Genomic DNA, 11,649 nt, shown 5'->3' with positions numbered 1-11,649 from the left:
CCTGACCCTGGAAACGCAGCCTCTGCCCCCCTGAAGTGAGCCGACTCTCCAGGATACACAACGGAGATCAAAGGTCCAGGGTTTGCCACCCAGGAAACGCCAACAAGTCAGAACGTTCCGGAGCTGGAAAGAACCCAACTTTCCCCCACCTCTTTGCCAGGAAGAGTTTTCTCAGCTTGACTTTCAACTCACTGGAGGTGAGGTGGTACCTGAAGGGGTGATGACCACTGACTCTGAGACAGACCTGTATTTGAACCCTGGCACAGCCACTGACTACTTGTGTGAATGTGGGCAAATCACTCATGCTTCTGTCTTTTCAGCGAGGACATGGGGATGCAAAGGGTTTTTATGAGGGGCAAATGGGAAAATGATTGCGGTTCACTTAAAGGGGTGTTTGGCACACAGGGAGGGCACAGTAATTGTCAGTGATTAAAACTGTCCTTAGAGTCTCAATATCTCTTTTGTATGGTATTATCATTTTGGTAGTAATATATTACACTGGGAAGGCAGAATCCACTTGGCATCACAAGAACTCATGGACCAGCACGACAGGGCGGGTATTTCTTAAAGCTGTGATTGAGATTCTCTTACACCGGGGGGGTGGGGGGGGGGGTGGGGGGGGGTGGGAGGGGGCGGAAAAGAAAAGAAGGTGGAAACAAGTTCGGTGTAGGTACAGAAACTTTCTTCTCCAAATGGCTTTTCCTCTCAGAAAAAGGGAAAGCTTTAATAGTGAAAATACGCTCATTCTTGGGGTGCCTGGGTGGCTCAGTCGGTTAAGCGTCCGACTTCGGCGCAGGTCATGATCTCACGGTTTGTGGGTTCGAGCCCCGCGTCGGGCTCTGTGTGGACAGCTCAGAGCCTGGAGCCTGCTTCGGATTCTGTGTCTCCCTCTCTCTCTGCCCCTCCCCCGCTGACTGACACTCTCTCTCTCTCTCTCTCTCTCTCTCTCTCTCTCTCTCTCAAAAAATAAACATTAAAAAAAATTTTTTTAAATACAAAAAAAAAATATGCTCATTCTCTATTTACTCATTAACCGCATAAATGAATACAACAAGACACTGTGTTTCCTGATCAATTGTGCCCAGCCAGAATGAAGCAGTTGAGGCACAAGCAGTTCAATTTCCATTTCTGTCCAGGTCAGGAAACAGGAAAACAACAGAATCTGTCACGGACTTCAACCATGAGGGTGGACTGCGGCCTACTTACATTACCCCCAAAGGATCCATATGTCCTACCCTCCATGTAGGAATCTGCCATTTATGCTTCCTTTAAAAAGAAGTTAAAGAGGGGTGCCTGGGTGGCTCAGCTGGTTAACCGTCTGACTTCGGCTCAGGTCATGATCTCACAGTTCGTGGGTTCGAGCCCCGCGTCGGCCTCTGTGCTGACAGCTCAGAGCCTGGAGCCTGCTTCCGATTCTGTGTCTCCCTCTCTCTCTGCCCCTCCCCTGCTCACGCTCTGTCTCTCTCCGTCTCTCAAAAATAAAAAAATGTAAAAAAATAAATGAAAATAAATAAATAAATAAATAATAAAAAGAAGTTAAAGATAATCCTTTCTATGTGCATTTGAGTTGTAGCCGGAACCCCAGTTGTGCCAAGATGCGCAATTTGGCCCAACATATTTACACGGAATGCCTTTTGTTTTTCAATTACAACGTACAATCTGTTCTGAGATGACTTCCATCTAGACACAGGTGTCAAATTAGATGACAAGCAGTGGCTGGTACCGACTGATCTTCTCACATGTCATGCATTTATAAGTTTAGCGCTCACATTTACAGTGAGACTGCGGACATCTGGTATACCATTTCTTCTCATAATCTCTGTCATCTGCCTCCATTGTTGTCTGAGAGAGTTTAGAGAGATCTACAGAAGCAATGCTAGTCTGTATTTCCTCATGGGGAACATTAAGGAAGGATGCCAAGGAAGATGACCTTCTCAAAGAGAAGGACCTGCTCTACACGTTCGGCACGCTAACTAAATGGAAAAGAGTTCTCTATTTCAGGGAAGGGAAAGGAGAGGGGCTTTCAGGGAAGAACACGGGAAGCATTTGGTGAATACATTAGGGATGTGGGAAGAGTTTAGCACAGAAGGGGGTTCAGGAGGGTCCCAGAGAAGGGTCCAGATGGGATGTCAGGGAACCCTACAAGAGTACTCATGGAACGGGACAGACGCTGATAGGGCTGACACACTGAATGGTGACCAAGGATGACAGGCAGGTATGTCGTGATGGGACCTGGGGCTTCAAGGTCCCAGTGAAACTATGGAGTTTGGGTATGGCCCTGTGGTACCCAGAGTCAGAGTGTGTGGGGGAGGGGGGGGGCATGCTCTCTGGGATGGCTGTGCCCAGCCAGATTCAGCAGACCTTACCTCAGAACCAGCCCTGATTCCTGGTGGCTAGAGGAGCAAACTGGGGGGCTAAGAAAACACAGCCTCCAAGTGTAAATATTTTTATCCTCTCTTACACAAGCCCCCTTTTAAAAATCCTTAGTCCAGAGCAAAGTTTTCTTCTTTAAGGGTGAGAGGATAACATCAGCAGACTGTGAAGGCCTGGTCTTTAAGCACGGGGAGCAAGCATTAGGGAGAGGAACAACATAGCCCGACCTTGGGGCCCTGGGTTCAGCCTCCAGCAACAGCCTCACCTCCCGAGAGCATGGCACAGTGGTCCATTTAGGCTAAGCATAAGCAGCAGTTTCCTGGTACCCACCCCCCATCCATCCGAGCAGAAAGCCGAAGACCAGGCTGTGTCTGCTTATCTCCAACAATTTACAGAATCCACTAAAATGGAACCCGTGAGATTGCCAGTACTTCCATCTTGCCCGGCAAAGAAGCGGAAACGTCATGTGGCTTCACCTGAAACGATCTAGGATAATAACCCCTGCCCTGTCCCCACGTCAACCACAAGCAGTTAAAGAAAAAGTACAGAGAGTAAAAAGTAAACACCCTAAGGCCCAGTCCTCGGTCACCACGCTTGGAGCTTCCCGGAAACGGACGCAGAAAAGGATGCTCTCGTAGCCCTGTTTTTCTAGGTTCCTACAGCGACATCAATTAGCCTTGATTTGACAATACACTGCTTTTGCCTCATATACCCCAGACACAAATATGTGCAGGGTCTCTCCCCAGGGCCAATCTAAACCCCCACACACAGCAGAACAAACACTGCTTTCGCCGAGTCACTCCTCTGCTCAAGAACCTACGGTGGCTCCTTATTATCTTCCCGGAGGGCCAAACCCAAACCCCTCCCCTGGATAGGTAAGGCCCTCCATAACGCGGTGGCCTCCGCCCATCCCAGCCCCACACCACCCTCGGTCCTCACAGCCACCGAAACCTCACCATGTCGGAAGACCTGGGACCCACGGCTACCACCAAACCTTCCCTGACCTCACTTTCACAGTCCACTCCCTCCTCTGAAGCTCGGTTCGTTCCTTAAAGCAACACTTGGCAGGGATGCTCGAGACCCGAGACCCAATACCGGCGCTTGGCTGCCCCATATCCGGTCTCCTCTGTGGCACGTCTCGGCTACTTGTTAGTTCATCTTCACAGGTGTACTCTCCTTCTCGACTGAAATCAAGCCCCCTAAAGACAGAGACACCATAGACTGTGTAAATCCCCCCGGCACGCCCGGCCCCCAGCCAGTACTGTGGATCTGGGGAGTCGGTTCCCAGCCCTCACATCCAACACAAGCACCGAGTCTCAGTCTGCCGGCTCTCCTTGTAGACAACGGAGTGTTGCTCCTTTCAGCTCTGGCAGACATCACACCCCAGGCCTCCTAAAGAGAGTGGAAAGGCGAAAGAAGACACGATCACAGACATCCACTTTACTTCAAGGAAATCTGCCAATGCAGCATTTATAAAGAGGGACTGATACAGGTAGGGGACAGCAGTACATCTCTGCAGAGTTTGTGACAGCTTCGTTCCAGAGGCGTGCAAAGAACACTGGACACAGGGTCAGAGACCTCATTGAAATCCTGGTTCTAGCAGGCTCTTACTTGCCATGCGACCTTCGCAGAGCTATAGCATCTCTCTGAGCCCCAGTCTCCACATCTGCCAACCACGATACCTCGGTCGTGCTGAAGGCGCTCAGCGTGTGTTTGTTGTCTTCCCTCTCCAAAAGAAAACAAGGTCTTGTAACCCTGGCTTTCCCCCAAATCCACGTAGATCTTAAGAGCAAAGAGAACACGATGCTAAATGTGACTCAGTGGGTGAATTTGTCATCCAGGTAGTGACTGAAATAGGAGACAGGAGGGATAGGATACTAAGAGAAACACTCCAGCAAACTGAAGCATACAGCAATTCTGGGAGGATAAGCCAACTTCCTGCTCACTGATCCTAGGTTCTCCGACTGGTATCAGCCAGTAAACGCGGCAACTGCATAGACAGTTTGCTGTCATTGCCTCCAGTGGGTTTGGCCCCTGACAATCCTGTCTCCTATCGGCTGCCACGATTCATAACCTGATTCTACAAGGGTCAGCCCTACACCTTATCATACTGACAAGGCTACCAAAATGACTGGACGTCACGTTAATCCAGTTTCCTGTGTGATCATTTAATAACACTTTGGGCGGTACCAAGATTAAAAAATATATATATATATACGTATATATATATACACATATATATATATACATATATATATACGTATATATACATGTATATATATATATACTGCTAAAATTAATCTTTTACTTGTCTTTTTTAATCAGAACAAAACGAATGTACCTTTTCCTACTCATTTTTAAATCATAACCCGTATGTCTAACAAAGAAAAACTGTGTCTGAGGTCAGCATTAACTTTGGAATTCTCACCTTGGTTCCTAGAAGGCTACAATGACCCATCAAGAAAAAGAAATGGGAGAATCGCATCCAAATTGCCGTCAGGCGTAAGTAATCCATAATCACTTTTTAAGCACTGACGAATTAGGAGTGCTGAAAGAAACGGAAATCGGTGTTTCAAAGCATCTGGGGACACGCAATGCAACACCAAAAACTGATGGGAAAATAAAAGCCAACGCATCTAGGGGCACGCAGTCCCCATTCCTAGCAGAGACGCTTCCCCTGAAATGTGTTCCCTTTTATCGACCTCGTATTTCTGGGTGGTTTCACCAGATTGATCACGTGTGGCCCCAGGCTGCAGTGCTGCGAGGCTGTTCGCTTCCATCCTTTTGTAGAAGTTGAAGACGGACCGGCTGGATTCGGTTTCCTTTCCACTGAGTAATCATTTGTCCTGGGCTTTTTCCAGGGGCTGTTTGGGAACAAACTCATTTTGCTCATATGCAGATTATGAGGCAGGAGAAACATTTGTGAACTTACGTTTGATTATGCAAACATCCCAAGGAGGGTTTTCTAAACGAATAAAAAATTGGAATGCAGCCTCCAGTCAGTAAGCCTCAAAAGTGCCACAGTTTCCTAACTTGCCAGCCTGGCCAAGGTCTGTATCGATCAAAGCTGGAGATGTTAATAAAGGTAAGGTAATACGACGAACGTGCCGTGCCATTTATTGGCTGTCACTGCTGATGACCCTTCAATCTCTAATTAGTGCTGTCGCTACCTAATCTTTATTACTAACAGGACGTCAACTGAGACACCAGGAACGGAGTGATTGAAAAGACCTTTCCAGCTCTCATCTCAGAGGTGCCCCTGCTCTGGGTTGTCTTTTAATCTGCTGACCTACTCATGCCAATTTCCCTACGTGCCTCCCAGCTTCTTGGCACGGGAACCCTGTTTGGTCTCTGACTGAAGGATATTTGCCAGTCCTTGTAATAGCCCGCCTGACAGATGCCTGATATTTGCTTCCTAAGCTGCTCACTGATTTAAAGATGGAGTTTGCTAAACAGAGAGCAGAATCAGACTCACACACGCAGAGGCCAAACTGATGGCTGCCAGAGGGGAGGGACTGGGGGGAGGGGCAAAACGGGGGAGGGGGAGTGGGAGGTTCAGGCTTCCGGTTACGGAATGAATAAGTCACAGACGTGAAAGGTACAGCACGGGGGATATAGTCGATGATATTGCCATAGGGATGTACGGTGACAGATGGCAGCTACACTCGTGGTGAGCGCAGCATAACGTATAGATTTGTCAAATCACTACGATGTACACCTGAAACTAATGTAACATCGTGTGCCAATTATACTTAATTAACAACAACAAAAAAATCAATAAAAAAGAAGAAAGTGCAATGGATACCGACCAGGCAAACTAACAGTTGCCTATATAACCTCGTTATGGGTGGAATTGTGTCCCCCTCCCCCACCCTTAAGTTCATACAAACTCCCCGCCCCCAGGCTCTCAGAATGTGACATTATTCTGAGACAGGATTTTCACAGAGGCAATCAAGTTCAAGGGAAGTCCCTGGGGTAGGCTGTAATCCAACATGACTGGTGTCCTTACAAGGAGGTGAAATTTGGACACAGACAATCACGCAGGGAGAATGCCACGTGAACATGGAGATGGTCACCTACAAGCCAAGGAGAGGGGCTGACACCGGCCCTCAGAAGGAACCGGCACCGCCAGCATCTGATTTCAGACATCTGGCCCCCAGAACCGTGAGACAGTACATTTCTGGAACTTTACCATCGCAGCTACTTTGGAGTCGCAGCGAGTTAGAAAGGGATTTGAAAGCGAAGCTTCCGTATCTGCTCGCTTTCGAAGCTCATCCCAAACCCCCTCAACAACACTCCTCCTCCCGCCCTTGCTTTTCCCAGCACCCTGCTCTCATCCTGCACACCTACCCATCTCACCGTCACATCGCACCTCCCTTCCTCCTCTGCTGCCTGTATTTTGTCTGAAGAACCTTCACGCTCCATGCAAGCCAGAAAGCCTGTGTTCCTCTCTCCCCAGACGTCCCCCGGGACACCCCGTGACGAAGAGGACCAATGACCAAGGGATGGACTTCTCCCCACTGTCACCGACGTGCCTCCTTTGGGCGTCCCGCTAAAGTGGCGAAGCCAGCAGCTCCCGCTGCCGATGCGCTGTGTTCTCACATCTCTCGTATGAGGGCACACACACCACCTGGGGACCGCGTTCACGTGCAGGTCCTAAGTCAGCCAGTCAAGGTCGAGGATAGCTCCTGAGATTCTGCCTCTCCGACAAGGGCCCAGGCGATGCCCATCTTGCTGGCACATGGACCCCACCGTGAGACACAAGGATACAGAGACGAGTTCCAGAGTATCCTTCTGGGAATGCCGGTCACCTATCGGCAATTTCTAAGTGGGTCCACACACCAACTCCTTAAAGTAGTATTACAACTAACAGTACCCTTTTTTCATAATGCGAGTAGGAAGATGATAGGTGATTAAAACATGACATCACCCGTGCAGTGAAACAAAAAGTCCGGTCAGGATTTCCTAGCCAGGGTCTTCCGTTAAGCACAGCAAACAGAAATGAAGGAGGCGGTGACCACTTTGACGACCCAGGGGGGCCCGCGGCACAGCACCCCCCCACCCCCCGCACAGCTTGTTGGAAGTGCAGGATCGCAGGCCTCACCCCAGACCCACCGGATCCGATTCCGCATCTTAACAACACCCTCAGGGGGGTCTGACGCGTGCTGAATCTTAAGAAGCACCGCTATAGACCATCTCTTGCCTCGCCGAGGTGGCTAGTGGAACCAAAGTATGCAGACCACGACGGGAGAGATTACGAGGTCCTCGGACTAGTGCATCCCCATTTGACCAACCCCGAAGGCACGGCACGGCGTGACCCAACCCAAGCCAAAGTGGGATCCAGGGTTGGCCCTCGCCCAGTGGTGGGTTTATTCCCCTGCAATCCACATGCGCCGGCTGACAAACGGGCAGGCAACGAGGGGAATGTAGGGGGAAGAAGGAGGCATTTCATGCGCAGGCATCAGACCCCCGGAGGAAGCAGCAGGATTAGAGACAATGACAAGAGAGACAGTGGAATGGCATCTGCCCCTGCCCTCCCAATCCTTGGAGCACAGGGTTAACAAAGGACAATAAAGAAGCTGTGTGTCTTCATATATATATATATATATATATATATATATATATATATGTATATATATATATATAATTTATTGTCAGATTGGTTTCCATGCAACACCCAGTGCTCATCCCAACAGGTGCCCTCCTCAACGCCCACCACCCACCCACTTTCCCCCCTCCCCCACGTCCCATCAACCCTGAGTTTGTTCTCAGTAGTTAAGAGTCTCTTATGGTCTGCCTCCCTCCCTCTCTGTAACTTTTTCCCCCCTTCCCCTCCCGCCCTGGTCTTCTGTTAAGTTTCTCAGGGTCCACGGATGAGTGAAAACACAGGGTATCTGTCTTTCTCTGCCTGACTTATGTCACTTGGCGTAACACCCGCCAGTTCCATCCACGTTGCTACAAATGGCCGGATTTCATTCTTTCTCGTTGCCAAGTAGTATTCCGTTGTATACACAAACCACATCTTCTTTCTCCATTCGTCAGTTAAGCCCGTGTGGGGCTCTGGGACCCAGGGGACAAGGTTCAAAGGCAGCCGCCCAGCCTTCCCCAGCACAGCACAGAGGACAATGTGGGGCCTCGGGGACACACTGACAGCAGGGGCGGGGGAGTGAGGAGTGACTCAACCACTGGGGAAAGAACAGGAGCCACCGGGTACCTGAGGACAGTGACATCCTGTCCTGGGGACTCCGAGGACGCTGGCTGAGGTCCTGTGTAAGCAGGTGGGGCCACCGGGCCTCCAAGCCGGGCATTAATATTAAACACGGCCTCGTTTGCTCCCAGGGCTCGTGAGGCCTCAGACGTTCCAGTGGCCGCAAGAATGGCCATCTCACTCCAACACCTCTTCCCCCAGACGAGCCCTTCTCCTCCCGCTTTCCCATTGTTGCCTCACGTGAAGCTTTTATGCTCCTCTCTTCCCCTTCGGCTCTGTGTGCCAACGTTTGCTGAGCCTTGCCCGATGCCACCCTGTCGCTCACGTTGCCCTTCTCGGCGACATCCGATCCTGGTTTACTTTGACACGAGCTTCCCCTGGGGACAGCCTGTCTTTCTGTCTCACCCCTGGGTTTCATGTTTCCTCCCGACACGCCCCAACTCACCCACGAGCCCGTCCCTGGGGCGTCGCCTCTCGCTCAGTAAAATTCCAACGGGACACGGCCCCCAGGCCGGGCTGTTGCGTTCCATGACCTGGATTTTTAATCCCGATTGTCTGCTGCAGTTCCATAAACCTGACTGGGGCTGAATTTCGCTCTTCTCGGTGCCTTTCAGGGAGCCTCTTTGGGTGTGTTCATTTGGAAGGAAAGTATAGTCTCCAGCCGACTCAAGGCCAGCAAGACCTCCTTTTTCTGGTCAGCCTTTTTCTGGCTGGTTGTCACTCCCGAAGGCCTTCCCCGGACCACCGGTCTCCACTGGCCTGTGTCCTAATAACACGGAAACACACCGGCTAGCTAGAGCTGCGCCTCGGTCCGTCCCTATAGGGGAGGCTGTCGAAATCATTCTAAAAGCAAAGGCTGTGTTCTTTTTTTCTAGAGAGACTGAGCACAGCTACCTCGTGTCTACGCCTTCGTGCTTAGGTCTGGCTGGATCTCAGATTGATCTAAAGACCGCTGGAATATTTGACCCACCGCCTGAAAGCGCCTGGCCCCACAGACTCTCACCCCTCATGTATCAGCTGCTTATCGGAGGGGCCAGGGGATACCTCCACTAAGCATTACTAGACAGCGCAAGGGAGGCAGGGAGCCTGTGGATTCTTTAGAAAGCCCTTTTTAAAAGGGTTTGGACTCTTGATGAGACAACCACCACGTACAACATGTAATTAAATAGCAAGCACGTAAAGCAACTTAAGAGGAAACATTTCCGAAAAATTTATAGTTTTCATTCTTATTCAGGAGCGGCGATATACGGTGTTCGAAAAATACTGGGGCTGCTTCTATAAAATAACGATAAGGGAATACTGTGAATTATCCTATGCCAACAAATAAGACAACTTAATAAAATGGATGGATTCCATGAAAGATACATCTTGCCCAAGTTTCCTCGGGAAGAAATAAATAACCCGAGTAGCTCCATGGTGCTATTATCTGAGGTTCAGGTACACCACCCAGAGGAATAACTTGCCATAAATATTCAGGACATGGCCATTATGTGATTGATTGGGCTTACTGGTAAAACTCCTCAGAAATTGCTTCTGTTGAAAAATGCATCCTTTGGATGCATTTGGCCTTGGATTCATCCTAAGAAGGATGCAAAGGGGATCCTAAGGATGTGTGGCAGCAAAGGCTGTGTGAGTGAGAATCTTTGTATGTTAGAACTGAAAGGCCAGGAGCCTCAATTTTTAGATGTAAGGGTAGACAAGAAGGGGTAAGCAGTGGGTCCAAGGCCACACAGCCTGCGAGTAAGAACTAGAACAATCGATGGCTTGAGACAAAATCAGGTTGCCATTCGTAACCATGGAATAAAACAAAGCTCACGGGACCAACCAGAGGAAACAGAGCAGGACACCAACTCATCAACACGCGTCGGTCCCTAAGCAAAGCAGCCTCGGTTTAGCTGTGCCCTGTTGACACAGCCGGCATCCCAACTGGGCAAAATAAAGTCACACGGTGTTCCCGCAGCAGGCAATAAACAAGAGAGCTGTTCCCTGACATCCCTGTAGACAGGCTGATCTGAAAACACAACTCCCCAAAGTGTGTTAGGATTCCAAACAAAGAGGGAAGCAGATCAAGGTACACGCTTTTCTGCCGTTAGGGAATTCAACCTGGGTTTGGTTATCCTCTAATCTAAAAGTACCAAAGTCACCGTGCCAAGAACCTGATTGCAACAGGCATCCAACAGGCACCATAAAGGGGGCCCCGGCACCCACCCCGGGTGCTAGAGCCAAGAGGGACCTCATTTTCAGCCCTGCTGGCAGAGTGCCTGGTGGTCCTCATCACCACGGGAACCTGCATGGCCACCACCGGCCAGCCTCCCAGGATGGCGGTAAAGACTGCAACGAGATGACAGGTGTAAGGTCACCTGCCTATGGAAAGCACTCAGTACATCGTGCTTAAACCACACTGGTGACAGCAGCAGCAAGGCAAGCCAGCTCCTCTGCTAAGAAGCCAACCTCAGAGGGCAGAAATGCGTACGGTTCCCTCAAAGAGCCCAAATGCTGCATCCAGGTCTTTTGAGAGCATCATTTATAAATGTTTTGGCAAAGGCTGTTGCCTTCAGAGCCTTGATATGAGTCAACTTTGGCAGCTTCTGCGGTTAAGCTTCTTCGGGATCCCTTGCGAAGCTCTCTCCTGGCATTTGCCAAAAATATATCATTGGCAAGGACAGTGTCTAGTAAATAAAATGGACCTTGCTTGGCTGGGTCCACAATCATCAGGTTGTCCTGGGTGACCAAAGCAATCCTGCGCTTTCCATCTGTTTCTGCCCCCAAATCTAACTAAAGATACCCAGTCATCCGCATTCTCTAGGACCAGCACAGTCATGGATGCGACAGGTGCCCCACGCTATCCCCCTACCAGGCGGTGGTCCCCACCCACCAACTCTTATGAGCGTTGGCTGTTAAAGGGCCACCGCTGCTCTAGCTTCTGGAATTATCCTCTGTTGACTGGAGTCCCTCACCCAGGAGGTTCTACACCCATCTCCACCTCCTCAAGTGCAGCCCATGATCAATGACTGATGGGGACAGGGAAGGGTACCAAAGACCAAGCGGTCACCCAGGGGGGACCAGGT

At 50.0% G+C, this 11,649-nt stretch overlaps 1 protein-coding gene across 1 annotated transcript in view; it reads right to left on the bottom strand.

Moving 5' to 3' along the window:
* The window catches only part of DCLK3 (doublecortin like kinase 3), a 50,025-nt gene that overhangs the window by 26,962 nt on the left and 11,414 nt on the right, over positions 1-11,649 (bottom strand). The gene's annotated exons all lie outside the window — the stretch shown is intronic.

The sequence above is a fragment of the Panthera onca genome, chromosome C2, assembly GCF_046562875.1.
Source record: "Panthera onca isolate mPanOnc1 chromosome C2, mPanOnc1 haplotype 2, whole genome shotgun sequence".
NCBI lineage: Eukaryota > Metazoa > Chordata > Mammalia > Carnivora > Felidae > Panthera > Panthera onca.
Note: the sequence above shows the minus strand (reverse complement) of the source record. Positions and strands in the feature narration are given on the sequence as shown.